The 16165-nt window shown below is 44.9% G+C and overlaps 1 protein-coding gene across 2 annotated transcripts in view; it reads left to right on the forward strand.

Moving 5' to 3' along the window:
* TRABD2B (TraB domain containing 2B) overlaps positions 1–16165 on the forward strand; it is a 291115-nt gene that overhangs the window by 21823 nt on the left and 253127 nt on the right. The gene's annotated exons all lie outside the window — the stretch shown is intronic.

Here is a 16165-nt window from a genome sequence, read left to right on the forward strand (position 1 = left end):
TGCAAAAGCAGTAGTGCTTCTGTAGCTCTTCAGTGGCTTAATGCCTTGGTTGTTGTTTTTCCTTTCTTTACCAGGAAGATGGATAATTTCCAATCTCAGCGACCACACATGGGAAAGATGAATAAGCAGTATTTGGGAAGGGTGTCTGACGGGTCACACCCTTGTCTGGCTGCGCTTGCTGGTGCATTTTGCATAGCATTTCTGGCATACTTTTGCAGTAGTGAAAGAGTTATTGCAGCATTTGATTTCAACCTTATAAAGGCTATAAAAGAAGTGCCAAGCCCCTGTAGTCTGGAAACAGCAACGCCAATCGTGTGCCATGTCACGAAGAGGAAGAAAAATCCCTTTCAGTGTTTGCACTGAACATGAGTGTCACTTTAAAGCTCCAAGTTACTTTTAAAGCTGCCTTGCAGCCTGACAGCTTTGCGGTGGACCTGAGAGGTCTTGGGTTAATGTCATCTAATGCATCCTAATGGGTAGTCTAATTGTAACTGCCATTCCAGCTGTCCCTTGTGTGTTTAACTCATGTAAATGAAAAACACAGCTTTCCAATTTACTCTTCAGCTTGAAATATTATCTTCTACTTAAGTAATGTATTTTAATTGCAGAAGCAAGATGTAATATGTATGGAAAGAGTGGGTGAGAGCATGAAGATTGCATATGAATAGTAGGGCTTCTTAGCTATTTCTTTTCTTCACCACTGACCTGTCTTCTCTCAGCTGACTGCTGACTAAACAGATACCAACCAGGACCTAGCTGATCCAGAGAGGGGATAAGACAGCAGGTTGAAATGTACGGTCACCTATTCCAACTCCTATCTGCTGCAAGATGTCCAGAGAGTTATATGGGAGCGCTCTGAAGCATGCACGTGCCCACTTGATGTCGGTCTGGAGTGAATCCCTTGATTTAAACTGGCAGAGAAGATCAAAACCCTGCTTAAAAATTAGGTGGCAGAGACAAAAAAGGAGAGAAAAAACCCATGGAGAAGTCAGCAGACACTTGGAGGCTGGGAAAGGCTGCCAGGCAAGCATTCCTGCCCTTGCTTATGATTCTCCCCCACATACAACTGGCTGTGTACATCTGGGAGCAGCCAGCATAGTGATCTATTCATAAAGGGCCAAATTCAGGAGCCGACCTGCAAGGCTTGAGTACACTGACTACACAGGGGAAAGGTGGAGTGGGGGCTCAGAGGGGCTTCTTGGAGTTATGCAGGACAAAAATCCCCTTCTTTCTAGCTAGCTGAAAAACAGGCACACCAGAGAAAGAATGGTGTAATGGGGGCTTTAACCTGGGACTTGGGACAGCAAGGACCAATTCTTTAGTCCATCAGCGACAAGATCAGATTTAACTTCTGGGTTATTTTCTTTCTGTCTCAGGACGGGGGAAATACAGCCCAGCTCTGTCTTGACTTGGTGTTGGTAGCATGAGAAGAAAACTTATGGTGTGTTGGCATCGCAGAAAGTCATTGCCTTGAACACAGCCCCTCTTCTGCAAACAGAGCAGAGCTGTGCACCCCACCAGTGCTCTCGGGTCCTTGTACCCACATAGTGCATGCAAACCAGCTGTAGGTTTGGGTTTTCCTAAGGAGACATCAGGGATGAAGCTTGGTGTATCCCTCAGTAGCCATTAACAGCAGGTTTCTTAAAGCATCTTGGTTTGGAGTTCGCAGTCATCAGGTAAAGAAATGTTGATACTCTCCCAAAAGTCACTCCTGGTTCTCCTGTCACTCAGGCCAGTGGTCTCAAAATTGAGACAGGATTATTCCATTTAGTCATTCCGGAAGAGGCACCTAGGCTTGGAATGCAAAACGAAACCTAAACCCTGTTGGCATTTCAGTGCGTGCACCTGGGCAGAATTTTTCAAGACACTTGGCCTTCCAAAACCAGGATGTAGCTGAGAATGACGTTAAGAGCTCCTGTGTGTGTTTGCATGTCCTTTGCCTGGAGCTGGAGTTAGCCAACAGGCAGACCACTGGAAGGTCCTCAGGTTGTGCCTGTAGACAGTGAAACTGACAGAGGAGTAACAGAGTGACCCGAGGTGCTTCTTGATTGCCCATTTCTGCTGAGAGCAACCTACAGGGGTAAGGAGGAGTCTAGAGATGAGCTATAGAAGAGTTAATCTACCCCTTTCCATTTTATAAACATGAAAGGAAGTTAAAAGGATATCAAAACATGAATCATTTCAGAAGGTTTTGAATAATACGGCTCTGCTTGAGAGTCATATAATGATAAAGACAAACTGCTGGGTTTGCATGGGTGCTTGACTTAAGGTAAACAAGAGAGGGGCTGGTTCCACCTCATTTGTACGAGGCAGGAACCACCATCCCTCGCGGCTACCAGAGTGCTGTATGTAGAACAGAAGGCGCATACTGACAGTGGCCTGCTTGTGCAGACACAGAGACAGCCTGTGCTGCCCAGGCCTAGAGAGAAAAAGGGGGCAAACCCATTTAATTTATAGATTAATTGTGTAAAAGGGAGCAATGTTTTCATTTTTGTGTAGTCTTTGGCTGCATTGGTTCTTGAGAGGGACCTGTTGTTGCTTAGAGCTCCTGCAGGGATGCTCTGATTCAGGTACTGCCCTGTACTCATACAGGCCTGAAGCAGAGGATAGGTAACATAGCAGAGCTGTGGTCTTCACTGCACTTGACTGGTTGAGATGTCCGGTCCCATCAGGACATATCTCGGAGAGATACATTTAAGGAGCACATAAACTGCTGTCATCTAATGATGATGCTGTTTCTATATGCTGTTATGGAGGACTGCTTTGAGACCCAGTCTTTGCTTGGTATTGGACAGGACAGAGGTTGTGAAGGAGAGAGAATATCTCTCCTCAAAATGAGCAGCCAAGTGGTCTAGCTGTCCTTTTCAGGGCTAGGATTTGTCTGTTCTCATTATGGGTTGTGTGCTCTTAGCCTTACTTTGTTCCCTTCACACCACTGGGAAAGAACTTGTAATGCCACGTGCTTCTGTGTCTCTTCTCCAGTCCTGGTATAAACTCCCATCTGTAATCCCCAGCATTGGGTTACCCAAAGAAAAATCCAAGGCAGAAGGTTATTACATGGAGTGAAGGAGGTTCGGGTTAAACTCTGCCTCACATATGCAGGAATGATGTGTGGTTTCTGTAATGCTGTTTGCCTGGGTTTTTAAGCTTCTGGGTTAGATATGGAGAAATACAGGTAATACCATTGCACTAATAGTTGGAGACAGAGGGGGTGAATAGTTTGTTAGCCTGGATAAACTGTGAATATACACATGTAGGCAGGAGAGAAGTGCTTCTTGTATGTGTTTCTTATGAAGCAAGTATCCCTCTGCCTTTTTCTTAATCCCTGCTACTAAATAAGATGTGATCACAGTGAGGGGTGACAGTACTGTGCATCCCGTATGAATGGGGGGTTGGAACCAGAAGATCTTAACATCCTTTCCAACCCTAACTGTTCTATGATTCTATGATTCCATTAGTGTGGTGAAAGAACAGCCAAAGCCTAAAAATGCTCCAGAAGTTGTCATAGTCTACAAAAGGAACCAACAGTGTATAGCTGGTAACTGGCTCTTTCCCAGATTCATGTCCTCTGCTCCCTCCCAAGACGCTGTCCTGGGATTTTGGTTTCAGGTGTGCCTGAAGAGGAGGAAAACACACCATGTCTAGACATGCGGTAGCCTTAATCTTTGGTCAAACTAGTAGGTTTTAGTGGCAGCTCTATGGCAAAGGCACAGAGGGATTTCATGCCCATGAGAATTTTATGGGTTCGAGAGGGAAGTGTGAGATTCAAGGATCTGACCATGCATTATCCTCCTTGGGAAATACTGCACAAGCTCTTAAGAGCAGGGCATTGCTGTACTTATAAAAGCTCAGAAAACATAAAAAGAATGGTTGGGGGGGGGGGAGCTTCAGCCCTATTCAAGATCTAAAATACAAACTAAATCTGATTTCTGTGGCTTGTGAGCTGTGTTTAGGAGAACTTGTTTTGCTTTTGGAGCTGATTCAGGAAATGCTTAATTTCTCCCATTATTAGTGGTGTGTAATTGGTAACCAATCCCAGTGGGGACACCTCTAATCTGATTAGTGAGCCGTTCTTAGAAAAGGGGCAGAAAGACCAGCTGTGAATGACAGATATTTTTTTGCATGTGCTTGAACAGTGCTTCTACTATCTAAATCCTCCTGTAGGTCAGGGATTATTGCTGCTCTTGGGTCTCTTCTCATTTGTACCCTCTTAACCTCTGACGTAACCTCAGATCAGCATCTGAACATGAAAATGCAGTTACAGTTACTCCAAGTCTTTCCATGGAAAACCTACTTCCTTAGCTCAATACTGGCTTTCTCTCTGCTTTTTTTTTTACTGTACACTTGAAGGTGATTTCCCTTTGGGAAACAAAGCTGGTTGTGGCACTGAGCAGATGTTTCTCTGCGTTTCAGCTACTGGCTGTCCCCATCCTATGTGCACAGAGGAGTTACCAAGGGATGTAAATGGCGTCACTTAGACCAGAAGAAGCTGCCCATCTTTCCCAAGTGCTGTCAACGCTTAGCCATGGTATTGCAAAATTAATAAGGGAGACTAATTACAAGGCACAGATGGTTCAGAAAGGAATTTCTTTGGTGAAAGATCTTGTGTGTATGTGCCTGGGCTAAACTGGTTTCTCCATGTGCTCTAGAGATACCTTTCCTTACACTTAAACCTGTGTGAACCCACCTCCCTGATGCTGAGCTCCAAAGGGTTTCAGACAACTTGGACAGTTAGGGGCTGCTCTCGGTTCTCTTATATAGTACAGCATGTACTAGTACTTAATGTTTTACCCTAGTATTTAAGGAGCTCTGTGTATGAGTAGGTTTATCTCTACATGGCAGTTGCTGTGTAAGACTACAGAGCAACTGGACTCCATGGTACAGGCAGTACTTAGTACTGCATCTATGCTCATAGATTCTACTTCTAGGAGGGTATTACAGGTACCTGAGTAAAACTATAATCTTGTCTCAGGGGTTGCACATGATGTATTTAAGAAGTAGCTTACAAGGTATGTGTGTTGCTTCAAATATGCAAGCTCTTTCAACACTGTGCATTTCGTATCCCTAAAGTACATCAGGCTCTGCCAGGTTTCAGCTTTGGATGGTATGAAATTCAGAAGTCAGTTCCTACCAGCTCCAGCTCCACTGCATGTGTACACACAGAAACACACACTGAGAGAAACTAGAAAAACAAACCTACAAAAGAAGCTATTTATCTTGTTCTTTGTTCTTCTCCTCCTGCGTGTGAGCACAGCTGGGAATCTTGCTCTGCTGGGTGTTTGCAAGGGGGCACATGGTTCATGCAAAGCCTTCTGCTGGAGGCGAGCTGTGAGTTCGGATCACGCCTCCTCCACAGAGGTTTCTCAGTGTGAGGAGCAGAGCTGAACTGACCTCACAACAGGAGAAAATGAGGCTCAAGAAGCGATTTGGCTAGGAGAAATGGCAGGAGAAAAGAAACTAAAGCAAGCTTCTGAGAGGGGGATGTTTCAGTGGCCTGTTTTCTATTGATCATTAGATTAACTGCCGGTCATGTTCCCAGTTAGGCACTCTCAGAGCCTATTTGATCCTGGGCAACAGGTTTATTCACCTAATTTATTGTTGCTTTTAGACTTTTAAACTCAAATATAAATGAAAGGCTTTTGTTCTGTGCAATTTTAAAAGCATGTCCGGGATGGGGAGCCCAGTATTTGGCTTGGCTTCATGCTCTGAGATGTATTTCAGGAGCTTCTGGGCATTACCAGGATGAGTTTGGGGCTGATGTTTGTTTTCTGAAGTATTTTGGTGCTTAATGTTTCTGCATTAAGAAGAAAGGTCGCTGCCAGCAGTTAAGCACTGAGGAAGAGCAGTTTAAGGAGCCTGTTAGGCAAGCCAGTTGTAGGAGGGTAGCTTCTTAAACCAAACAAAATGAGAAGCTATTTTGTTATCACAGAGAATTTCTGTAAACATTAGGAATAATACTCCAATTTGGAAAGAAACGCTTCCGAAAATGTGGTGAGTATACAAAAACTGAATGAGTTATAGTTAAAAGGTCTGTGGATTATGCTCTGAGATGACTCAGAATGTGTCTGCATCCAAGAAACTGTGACTCCCTCAATAAGCTGTATGGGGAATAGGACCAGGCTGGCCCTCAAAACAAGCTAAGATAATATCTTCAGAAAAAAGTGAGTACAATCCGTACTGAGGAAAGAGGAAGAAGAATAGAAAGTGTTTCTCAAACCACATAAAAATGAGTTTTCTGATGATTCAAGGTTCAGTGCAAAATGGAAGTGAGATCCTTTAAATAAGTTCGATTTTGGTAAGAGAACCTTAGTTTTTTCTTCAGAGATCTGGACACTGAAACAAGGATGACCTTACCTTTTATGGAATAGTGTCTTGGGTGGAGGTATTGTGGGTCTGCTGCCTTGGGACTTCACCATTTCAGCAGTGGTTCATCATTGTCCTTGGTGAGTTGGCTGACCCAGGGCAAGTCATTTCAACTCTTCCACATTTTGTTTGCTTACTGAGGAACACCCTGAATTGTGATGGATGGTAGTTATATCCCCACTATATGGGGAGATTGTGGGCAAGGGCATCGCATCTTCATCCTTCCATTACATACTTCCATCCAAGTGCTCTGCAGTGCAGTGCCTTCAGGATTTGCTAAGCTCTTCAGGGTACCATGCCTCTTCTCTCTTTGAAGCAGTTTGAAATATCCTGTCCTGCAAATAAGATACATTTGGGATGTCAGTAATTGGAATACATTGTTCTTGGCCCACAGGGAGTCTGGCACAGCAGCTCTACCTTAAATACTGCCATCAGCCTGCAAAAGCCAACAAAATCCCACAGACCAAGTGATAATAACTGTTTCACTTTCTTAAATCTCCCGGTAATCTGAGGGATGAATGAGCTTCATAGCTGAGAAGTGCTCCTAAGTGCAGTTGACTGGGTTTGTTTTTAATACCCATATTTATTACAATCTTCTTTTTTTTAAAGAAAGTCTTTTCACAAGATTTGCCAAAGAACATAAAGGTTTGTCCTAATGGATCAGAGCACTTATCCTTATAAATCCAGTACCCTGTATCTGCCAGTGGTGGCTTGGCTCAGCTTGTGAATCAGCTTGTATAGTAGAGCTGGGTGCAGGTGTGGCTTTACTAGAGAGCTAAAAGCCTCCATCCTTCCCATCTCCTGTTATACTGACCATGGTGACCTGGTCTTAGCATCCTCTTGTTGATATTGTCAGGGCTGCAGAGCCTTTGGTTGGGAAAGGCTCAGAGGAAGCAAATAGTCTCCAGAGAAGCATGGAAGCAGCTTTGTACTGAAAAGCTGTCCTCCGGCCAGGTAAGCAGGACTGATCCTTCCTCTTCTTTCATAGCTCAAAACACCAAGGGAATTTGGTAGTGTTTTCTTGTACCATGGGTTGTTTTGGAGGTTGGAGTGATGGGAAAGAGAAAAAATCTGAAATGCATTGTGTGGCTCACAACCATGCATAGCAGCTGCCAAAAATAATAGGATGGGTCTTGCTCTCTGGGTAATCTGGAGTAAAAACAGAGATTGACTAAGAACTTCATCAGTAATCAAAGGCTTTGGGCTCTATTTCTTGTGTGCGTTGGTGTCACAAATGCTTCCTCCACTTTCCAGAGGAAGCCACAGCAAGTAAAAGTTGGTGTCACATATAAGCTGAAGTGACAATGTCATGCTATTATTCCTAAGGTCATAGAAAGCCTGAAAGGCATTTCTGCACTAGGGTTATTTAGACATTTGGGTCTTTTTCCCTTGCATGTTATACAGAGCTATACCATTATGGAAAATAGATTCCTGTTGCAGTTTGGGACTATCTAAATCCATCTGTCCTGGGGCAGTGAGTGCTGTGCAAGCCAGCAATATTCTTCTAAGGGAAGAAATCCAGCTGCTGTCTGCCATGAATAGGCCATGTAACCTTGGGCCAGTTGTGCTCTGTTTCCCTTTTCACCTTGTCAGGGTTTAACCCTGTGCCACAAGACAGTTGCCTATTGGAGGAAGGGACTCAGCCTTCAATCATGGGGAGATGAGAGAGAAGAGGAAATGTTGGAAATCCTCATGTTTTGGATAGGAAAAAATACCCCAGTTGTGATCTACTGTTGCATGCATAGGTCAGGGAAGGATTACCCTGCGGTTGAGGAAGAGGATTGTATCAAGGGACAAATTCTGTTCCCAGCTCAGCCACAGACTTCCTTTTGGACCGTAACACTTCATTCTTTGTGACTTTGTTTACTCACCTGTCTGACGGGAATAATACCGCCTACATCAGAGGCAAGTTGTGCTACTCTATGTTGATGCACGTGGTGTTAGTTAGGAACATTAAAATGCTTTGTGATCCATGGATTTAACAAAAAAGTGTGGTGTAAATGGTCAGGGCTGTTAACTCGAGAGTAGACACTGTCACAAATCAAAATATCTCCTTTTATTTCTCACTGTAGAGGGTTATAAAACATCCAGTGGGCATACGGGTACACTTCAGAATGCAAGTGCAAGGTTTGGACAGCCCAGCTAAAATCTAGTTTCATTTTTAAGCTTGACGCATGTTCTAGTTTCCAAAGCTATTTTTCATGTTACATTTCTATTTACTGGCAAAAGGCTCCTTTGAGTTTGTTAGTGTTAGAGTTTGTTAGTGTTAGATATCCACTGTCCAGTACCATTTGCTTCCATGTTTGGTATTTCAAGTTTTACATTATATCTCCCTTGGCTTTAGAGAACTAAATTAATCCTGTGCTCATTAATCAGCTGAAATTTGGAATGAGCTTAAGATCTTTTTTTCTTTAGAGTCTTATTTTGTTACAGGCTTCACTAACCCACTGAAAAGTCCTTTAAGGAACACACCAAAGAAGGTGCAAGCCTCATTTCATTGATCCTGTCTGATCTCAAGCTCTCTGTTACTTGAGGTCAGGTACAGACTATGGTTTTATTCAGGAGACTTCCTATTGTATAAAAGGTATAAAGTCTGTTTAGTGTATGAAGGTATATTGAAAGACACTAGAATAGGCTGAGGTCATTAGGAAGGCTGTAGCTTCCAGAAGAGCCTCTACGCTGCTCTCGTGAGACCTCACTTGGAGCATTGTGTGCAGTTCTTGTGTCCTCAACATAAAAAGGACATGGAACTGTTGGAACAAGTCCAGAGGAGGGCCAGGAGAATGATCAGGGGACTGGAGCACCTCCCATATGAAGATCGGCTGAGAAAGTTGGGGCTGTTCAACCTGGAGAAGAGAAGGCTGTGTGGAGACCTCATAGCAGCCTTCCAGTATCTGAAGGGGGGCCTATAGGGATGATGGGGAGGGACTCTTCATTAGGGACAGTAGAGATAGAACAAGGGGTAATGGGTTAAAACTTAAACAGGGGAAGTTTAGATTGGATATAAGGAGGAAATTCTTTCCTGTTAGGGTGGTGAGGCACTGGAATGGGTTGCCCAAGGAGGCTGTGAATGCTCCATCCCTGGTGGTGTTCAAGGCCAGGTTGAACGAAGGCTTAGGTGACATGGTTTAGTGTGAGGTGTCCCTGCCCATGGCAGGGGGGATGGACATGGATGATCTTAAGGTCCTTTCCAACCCTAACTATTCTATGATTCTAATTTAAACAGCTTCACAGGGTTGTGGTGTAGAGCAAGCCCCTTGCCCCCAGTAACAGTAGAGGAGCTCCATCAGCTAAGCTCTTCTTCCAGCCATGCCTTAAGAGCAGCAAGTGCTTTACTGTGTGTGAGGAGACCACTGAGCTACCCAGTGAGCAGGCCAGCTGTCTCACAGGGCCTTCACAGAGTGACCTCTCCTGAGCCTGTGGTGGTTAGACAAGCCTGGAGCTGGGGAGAAAGAGTCATGGTCCAGCTGAGGTTGCCTTGAGCCACAGTGAGTCCAGCAGTCCTGAGGAAACAAGCTGAGGCAAGTCGTATGATTTCTCATGAATGTACTGGGGAAGAGTTGGGAAGGGAATGAGTGCTAGGGAAGCCAAGGGTGCTATAGTGTCCCTTTCTACTGGGTTGTGGCCACTATGTGGCTCTATTCACCACTACCAGCACCTTAAGTTCACAACTCTTAAGCCAAAGAACTAACATCCTACTGTAAGTTGCCTTTCATTTAGGCAAGAAAGGGACTTAAATATGCTGAACATGTTGGCGAAAAGACAGTTCACCACAGGCTTGTATAAAGAAACTCAGGACCAAGGATCGAGTCCCTTTCTCATCCCATTTTCCCTTTCAGAAGAATGCTGTAGAACAAGGAGTTGCTACTCAGAGTAAGAGGCAGCCTTGTACTCCAAGAGTAGGACAAGTATAGCAACCCTGTCACTTAGGCAGGGAAAGCCCTGACCATCACTGTTTGTTGCACATTATAACAAGTTGCTTGTTTGCTACAGAAAAAGAAATATCCCAGTTCCATTTGCTTTGAGCTCAAGGCAAGCAGCAGCCTTGGCAGGCTTCATCTGCTATGGATTTCCCCCCACCTTTCATCTACAAAGCTTAATCTTAAAGCCTAGTAGAAAGGGAGCTTTGTATCTTGCTTTTGAGCCTAAGAGGATTACCTGTAGGACAAGCAAGAAGGAGCCAAAGGGAGAGCTCCACAGTCACTTCTTACAGCTGCTTCCTCCCATGTCCTTGAGAACATGAGAACGACAGAGCTCAGAAGAAAAGTCTTAGTTCCTGCCTTAGTTTTTTTTGCTGTGGTCCTATAGAGTCCTGTTGTCTCATTTCTATACCTAATCCAGTGGAGGACTCAAGAAAGCTCTTCCACCCCCCAGTACTATTTTAGGAGCAGTAAGGCTAATTTCCTGTCGTTAGCACTCCACGCCTTCTCCCTGTCATTTCCCTTCTTTTATCAGATGTTTCCCTGGATGTGAAATCAGTATTTCTGGGTTAATGTGCTGTCCCATCCCTACTTCTTTTGTTAGCTTTGTGGTCTGTGAGCAGGACTTACACCACCTTCCACCTCAGCAGTCACGGGGGTCCTTTGCTGGCCTTCACCGGGATGTTGATGGAATTTCATACCATTGTTACCTGGTGCCCATGCAGAATTAGTCAAAGGTACTTGCGTGCTGCCCTTGTGTGTAAGAGACACTTCCTCAGGAGTGGAGACAGGAAAATGGGGGAGGGCAGTGAGAGAGAGCAGGGGTCCATCCCTGTGGAGCGTGCGTCTGGATGCGGAGGAAGGAGATGAGGGGAGAGGGGAGGCATAGTTTATTGTGCTAAAGGGAAACAGAGAGGACATTCTGCCGGTGCTTATTGACACAAGCCTCGCAGCGACTCCAGGCTTCCCTGCCGGCTGTGAGTGATGGGCAGAACAGGCCGCTGCCTTGTTCAGAGGGATCTTGTGCAGACAGACTTCTTGTGGATGCATGGATCCTCCTTGGGAAGCTGGCAAGAAGACAGAAATACAGGATCCTTTGGCCGATAGCCTGCCTTCAGGGGACACACACTGCCCTATTAAATCAGGGGCATCTTCCCCAAGGAGCCATCTTTGAATTCTTCTCAAAGCCGGCTGTTCCTGTGCCCAGAATCACGAGTTATTTCTGTCTGGGATGACCACATGGGATACATCCAGCCTCAAGCTCGCATCCATGACCAGTATCCCCAGTGTCCAGGCTGGACACGCTGTTCCTGACAGTAGTGGATTTGCAAGCAGAGCAGATAAGGCACAAGGCAGAATGTGGATCACCCACAATGTGCTGTCGTGATCTGTGAGCTGGTCCTGGGCAGGCTGCCCTTGAAGGCTGAGCCTGTTCGTGGCACCTGAACCTGAGCCATGGGTGCAGCACATCCTTGGTGCATGCTGTGCTCTGGAAATCCAGCCAGAGAGTGCTGTTGTTCATTTAATTGTAATTTAGGTAAGGATTTGTATTTTTATTCTTAGAAAAGCCCCCAGAAGAGCCCTTTGTGTCCTGGCAGTTTATCTTTCCCATCGTGAACAATAAACATGCTGTTACAGATTGAGGAGGAAGTATGAAAACCTTACTGTGGTTGGCTAACTCGGAGAAATCAAACCACTACAGGCATCAGCTCTTGAGTTACTGTTGAAGTTTGTTTCCCTTGAGTAAATGGCTCCTGCTGAACGGTTGGAAGACCAAATCAGACTGGTTTGGCTGTAGAGGCCCTTGCACATATGTCTTGACAGGAATAAGGGAAAAGAGGGAGCATTTATGTATGGATGAGCAGGCATAAGACATGTTGTGAGTCAGAGAAAGATGGGGAGTTAAGGAAAACAAGATAAAGGGGAAAAAATGTAGGAGAAAGCACTTGGTGTGTCACTGACTGGTGTTCAGGGGTGTCTTAATTAGCTAGTGCTAAGAGGTAGTGATGGGGATGCAGATGAATGAGATGTAGATGAGCTGGAACTTGAGAAGTTTTGCCATTAAGTACTCTTGCCCTGTTAGGCACTCTTTTGGCTGGGCAGGGATATCTGGAGGTGTGAGGAGCTGTGATTACCAGTCTTTGTGTGTGGGAAGGTTCCTACATTCAGCTCAAAGGGCCATTAATCAACAAGTCCAATCCCTTGTTTATCACAGGTCATTGAGAATGGCAGTTCCATTCCAATGGAGAAAACTGTAATGGTTGGGTGGCCCAAGCATATGTTCCAGAGAGCTGACAAATCTTGATTTTGAAGAGATGGAAAGATGAGCCACCGTTTATCTTGGGAACTGAATGGTTACTTCCACCCTCCTTGTCACATTTGCACCTACATGCTTGTCCAGATTTTGCAGGCATTAGAAACTATGGGGTGGCTTCTAAAGGGGACCTAAGGCTTGCAAAGGTGGGTTGTGAGCAGCTGATGGCATGGAGAATTTCTCCAAAGGTGGAAAAATACAAGCAGTTGGCTTTGAGGGAGAAATGTTCCTTTGCTAGAGGTAAACTCAGGTGCTGCCATCCCTGTGAACTTCAGCTGTGTGAATGAGGACCAGTAAATACGTTGCTCTGCCAAGCTCTGGGCTAATTGAGGGAATGCGCAATGTTGTTAGCTGACCTAGAGGGAACACAAGTCTCTTTAGAGCAGTGGAGTGCTATAGGTATTTGAGATCCAGGGTAACTGAGGTTTTCCTGTAACCAACTTGGAGCTTATGAGTGTGCTTAAACGTCTCCCCGAAGCCACAGACATGCGGAGAAAACCCCATTGTATCCAAACTGTGGTCAGACAGGACAGTCAGTGGAATACAAGGCAAACACTGTGCACAGGAGGAAGAAAGCAACATGTTTTCTGGCAGTACTAAACTGAGACCAGGGTGTTTGTTTACGGAGAGAGCCATTTGCAAACAGGGAAAGGCTGCCAGCGATACGAGCAGCTTTCTGATGCATGGCAGGTGCTCCTCAGATCTGAGTGAAGAAAGCAGCTCAGAAGGACATGTTTTTCTGAACCCTGTGAACCAACGGAAGGCAAACAAGTTTCTAGGTCTGCAGCAAGTAGCAGAAAAACAGCTTATTGCACTGGAAGAAGTCAAAGCTGTGAGCCACGTGATGTGGGGCTGTGCAGTGGGACCATGTGCACAGGGAGATGTCTGATGGACACAAGCCTTATCTTGAGGCAAAAATGAAGCTGCAGATTAAGGATGTTTAGAAGGGTTTCTCTGGGTGTGAGCATCAAGGTCATGACTCTTCCAGCTCATTGAATCCTACCCACCAACCAAAGTTTGGCTAGTTCCAGGTGCTCATGCTGCGCTGCTTCACAACAAGACCTTTTCCTTGCACAGGGAATATCAGTATTTCTAAATAACTTTCCCAATAAGAGCAGGAAATCGACATTCTTGCCGAGGAGGTGGAAGATGCAATGAAATGAACGTTTTGGGAGATTTTTGAGTTAGAAAAGTTGCACTCAGTGTGTTCGACCAAAGTTATATTTGACAGGGTAACGTTATTAAGCAGACAGCAGTTCCTAATGAACTGTTGGGATTGGTGGATGTGGGAGTGTTTTAGTTCCAGTGCTGTGGATAGGAAAATAAATTAAAAAGGAAATAAAAGGCAATTTAGAAATTCATGTTTCTCCTGCTTGCTTAAACTAGGTGAGAACCTGGCTCAGCCAGCAGCTCACCATCTTATGGGGGATTTAGGACTGAGAGTCTCAGGGTACAGGACGTATTTGAATTGAGGCCACTTGTAGCCTAAACCTCGAATCCAGTAGTTCTTTGCAGCTGCAGATAAGGGTGAGGTCATACGCCAGATTGTGGTCTCCACAATACATCATTACCAGGATAATCACATCTGCAAGAAGGACCGTTAGCGTCATGCATTATTGAATGAGATCAGGTACTTGTGTTCCTGAAATAAGTCCAAGAGTGTGTAATTTGCCTGCTTATTAGTTTCCAGAGTGAAGCTGCCAAGAGACCATTACCAGGAGTTATGTGAATTGACAGGGAAGGCTCAGAGGACAGTTTGAACCCTGTGATGGACAGACATAGATTTTGCAGTCAGGGGGCTATCACTCTAGTTAAAAAATGATAGCCTACAGACATGCCAGTTCTGGTGTGTTTGCTGTGTCTTTCTCTTTCCTTAATTGCCTGATTTCCAAATGCTATCTCTGATACTGACATCAAGGATCAAATCCAACTGGTTTAATTGGATGCTGTTCATTTAAGTTTTGGTCCTGAGAGAATGTCATGTTTTAACATTTCCACTCAGCTATTTGGTGTCACTGGGGTATGTCTAGATAGATGCAGGCAAACTCACTGTTACTCTGCTCAACAGATGCAGGCTCTTCTGCCTGCATTCGTCCTGACCAGACATTGTATAGGCATATTAACTCCAGTGTGAGCTTGAGACATGCGTGAGGCACGTGTACCATGTGCGGTGGCTTTCAGCATGGTACACACAGCAATATACTCACAGCCAAGCGTTTGTTCTGGAGCTGGCTCATTTCTAGCCAATTTGGAGCATAAAGGAAGCGCAAGACCACATCTTCTGGCAAATTCCATGTAGACATACCCAGAGACAATTGTATTTCGCAGATTGTGACACTGCAGTCTGACAAGTGGGGTTTGGGATTTATTCTTTATACCAGGCATACAAAGGATAGCAGACCAGAGCAAGGAGACTGAAAATTGGGTGCCCAAGCTTAGGCAGTTGAAGCAAAACATACCAGTGGTACTGGCTGTTTCAGCTGTAATGGACAAATTGAATCCTAAAAGGATTAAAAAGAGAAATCCTGAATTTTTTGTTATTCAAGCTCATTCTCAGCATTTCCTTCAAAATGGGACTTCTGAGGCATCCTAAAGGAAACACTTGAGAATGGCTAGACTCTTTTCAGGAATATAGTCCTAAAATCCATCCTGTGGGTCCTAAATGAATATCTAGAGCCGCACAAATTCATTGGTTTTATAATCCGTTCAGAGTGCTCTGCTCAAGCCTTCCTCATAACTTGGGATTTAAGCCCATAGCTGCTTCTTGAGCTATAGCAGAGTGTTTGGAAAGACTGCAGCCTTGATTTGAAAGACTTTGCTAGAAGGAGGATGCGCCCTGGTTCTAGGGACAGCAGTGGTGCCTTTGATCTCTGCTTCCTTCTCCTGGCAAGTTGCGGTTGTGACATTTGGTGTCTCACCACAGTCTCAAAGTATAGGTTTTTGGGAGCTGCTCTGTGGCCAGGGGGAGGGGTGGCATATGGAACAAATGTTCTGCATTCAATTGCTCCCCTGGGCTTCAGTGCCGGCTCAGCACACTCACACATCTAGACAAAGAAACAGGGTATTTCTGAATTCTGGGATGTGAAAAAAACCCATTAAAAGTCATTTTCCCCACTGTAATATGCAAGGATTCTTGAAACAAAAACAAGTTCCTGTCTCTGCCCTTTACCCAGAGCTTTAGGGATGCAGTCACCCCAGCAGTCATCTCCTTGCCAGAAATAAAAATATCCATGGTGGGGTTTTATTTCCTTCTTCTGGAGACCTGGGATAAGCAACACATGATTTGGTGCTGCTGACATCTGGCAGCATCGTTCCTATTTACTGTAAACACGAGTCATCGCCCGTGGAGTGTTTTATTGCTTGTGGTTTCCATCTTGTTGTATGCAGCAATTATGCACATGGCACAATCTTTCCATGTCAATAAAACCGTTTCATTCTCAGCAAGAAACATAAGAATAAACCCAGCAATTCTTATGGGCTACTGTGCTGAGTTAAATAGGATCTGATGGGGAGGAGCGCTGCAGGGAGCTCGGTGTGGTGGGCAGGGTGGCTTTCTCCTATGGGGTCA

This window comes from Neopsephotus bourkii, unplaced genomic scaffold, assembly GCF_033783945.1.
Source record: "Neopsephotus bourkii isolate Nb327-2 ecotype Australia unplaced genomic scaffold, CSIRO-AGI_Nbou_v1 NB_234, whole genome shotgun sequence".
NCBI classification, from domain to species: Eukaryota; Metazoa; Chordata; class Aves; order Psittaciformes; family Psittacidae; genus Neopsephotus; species Neopsephotus bourkii.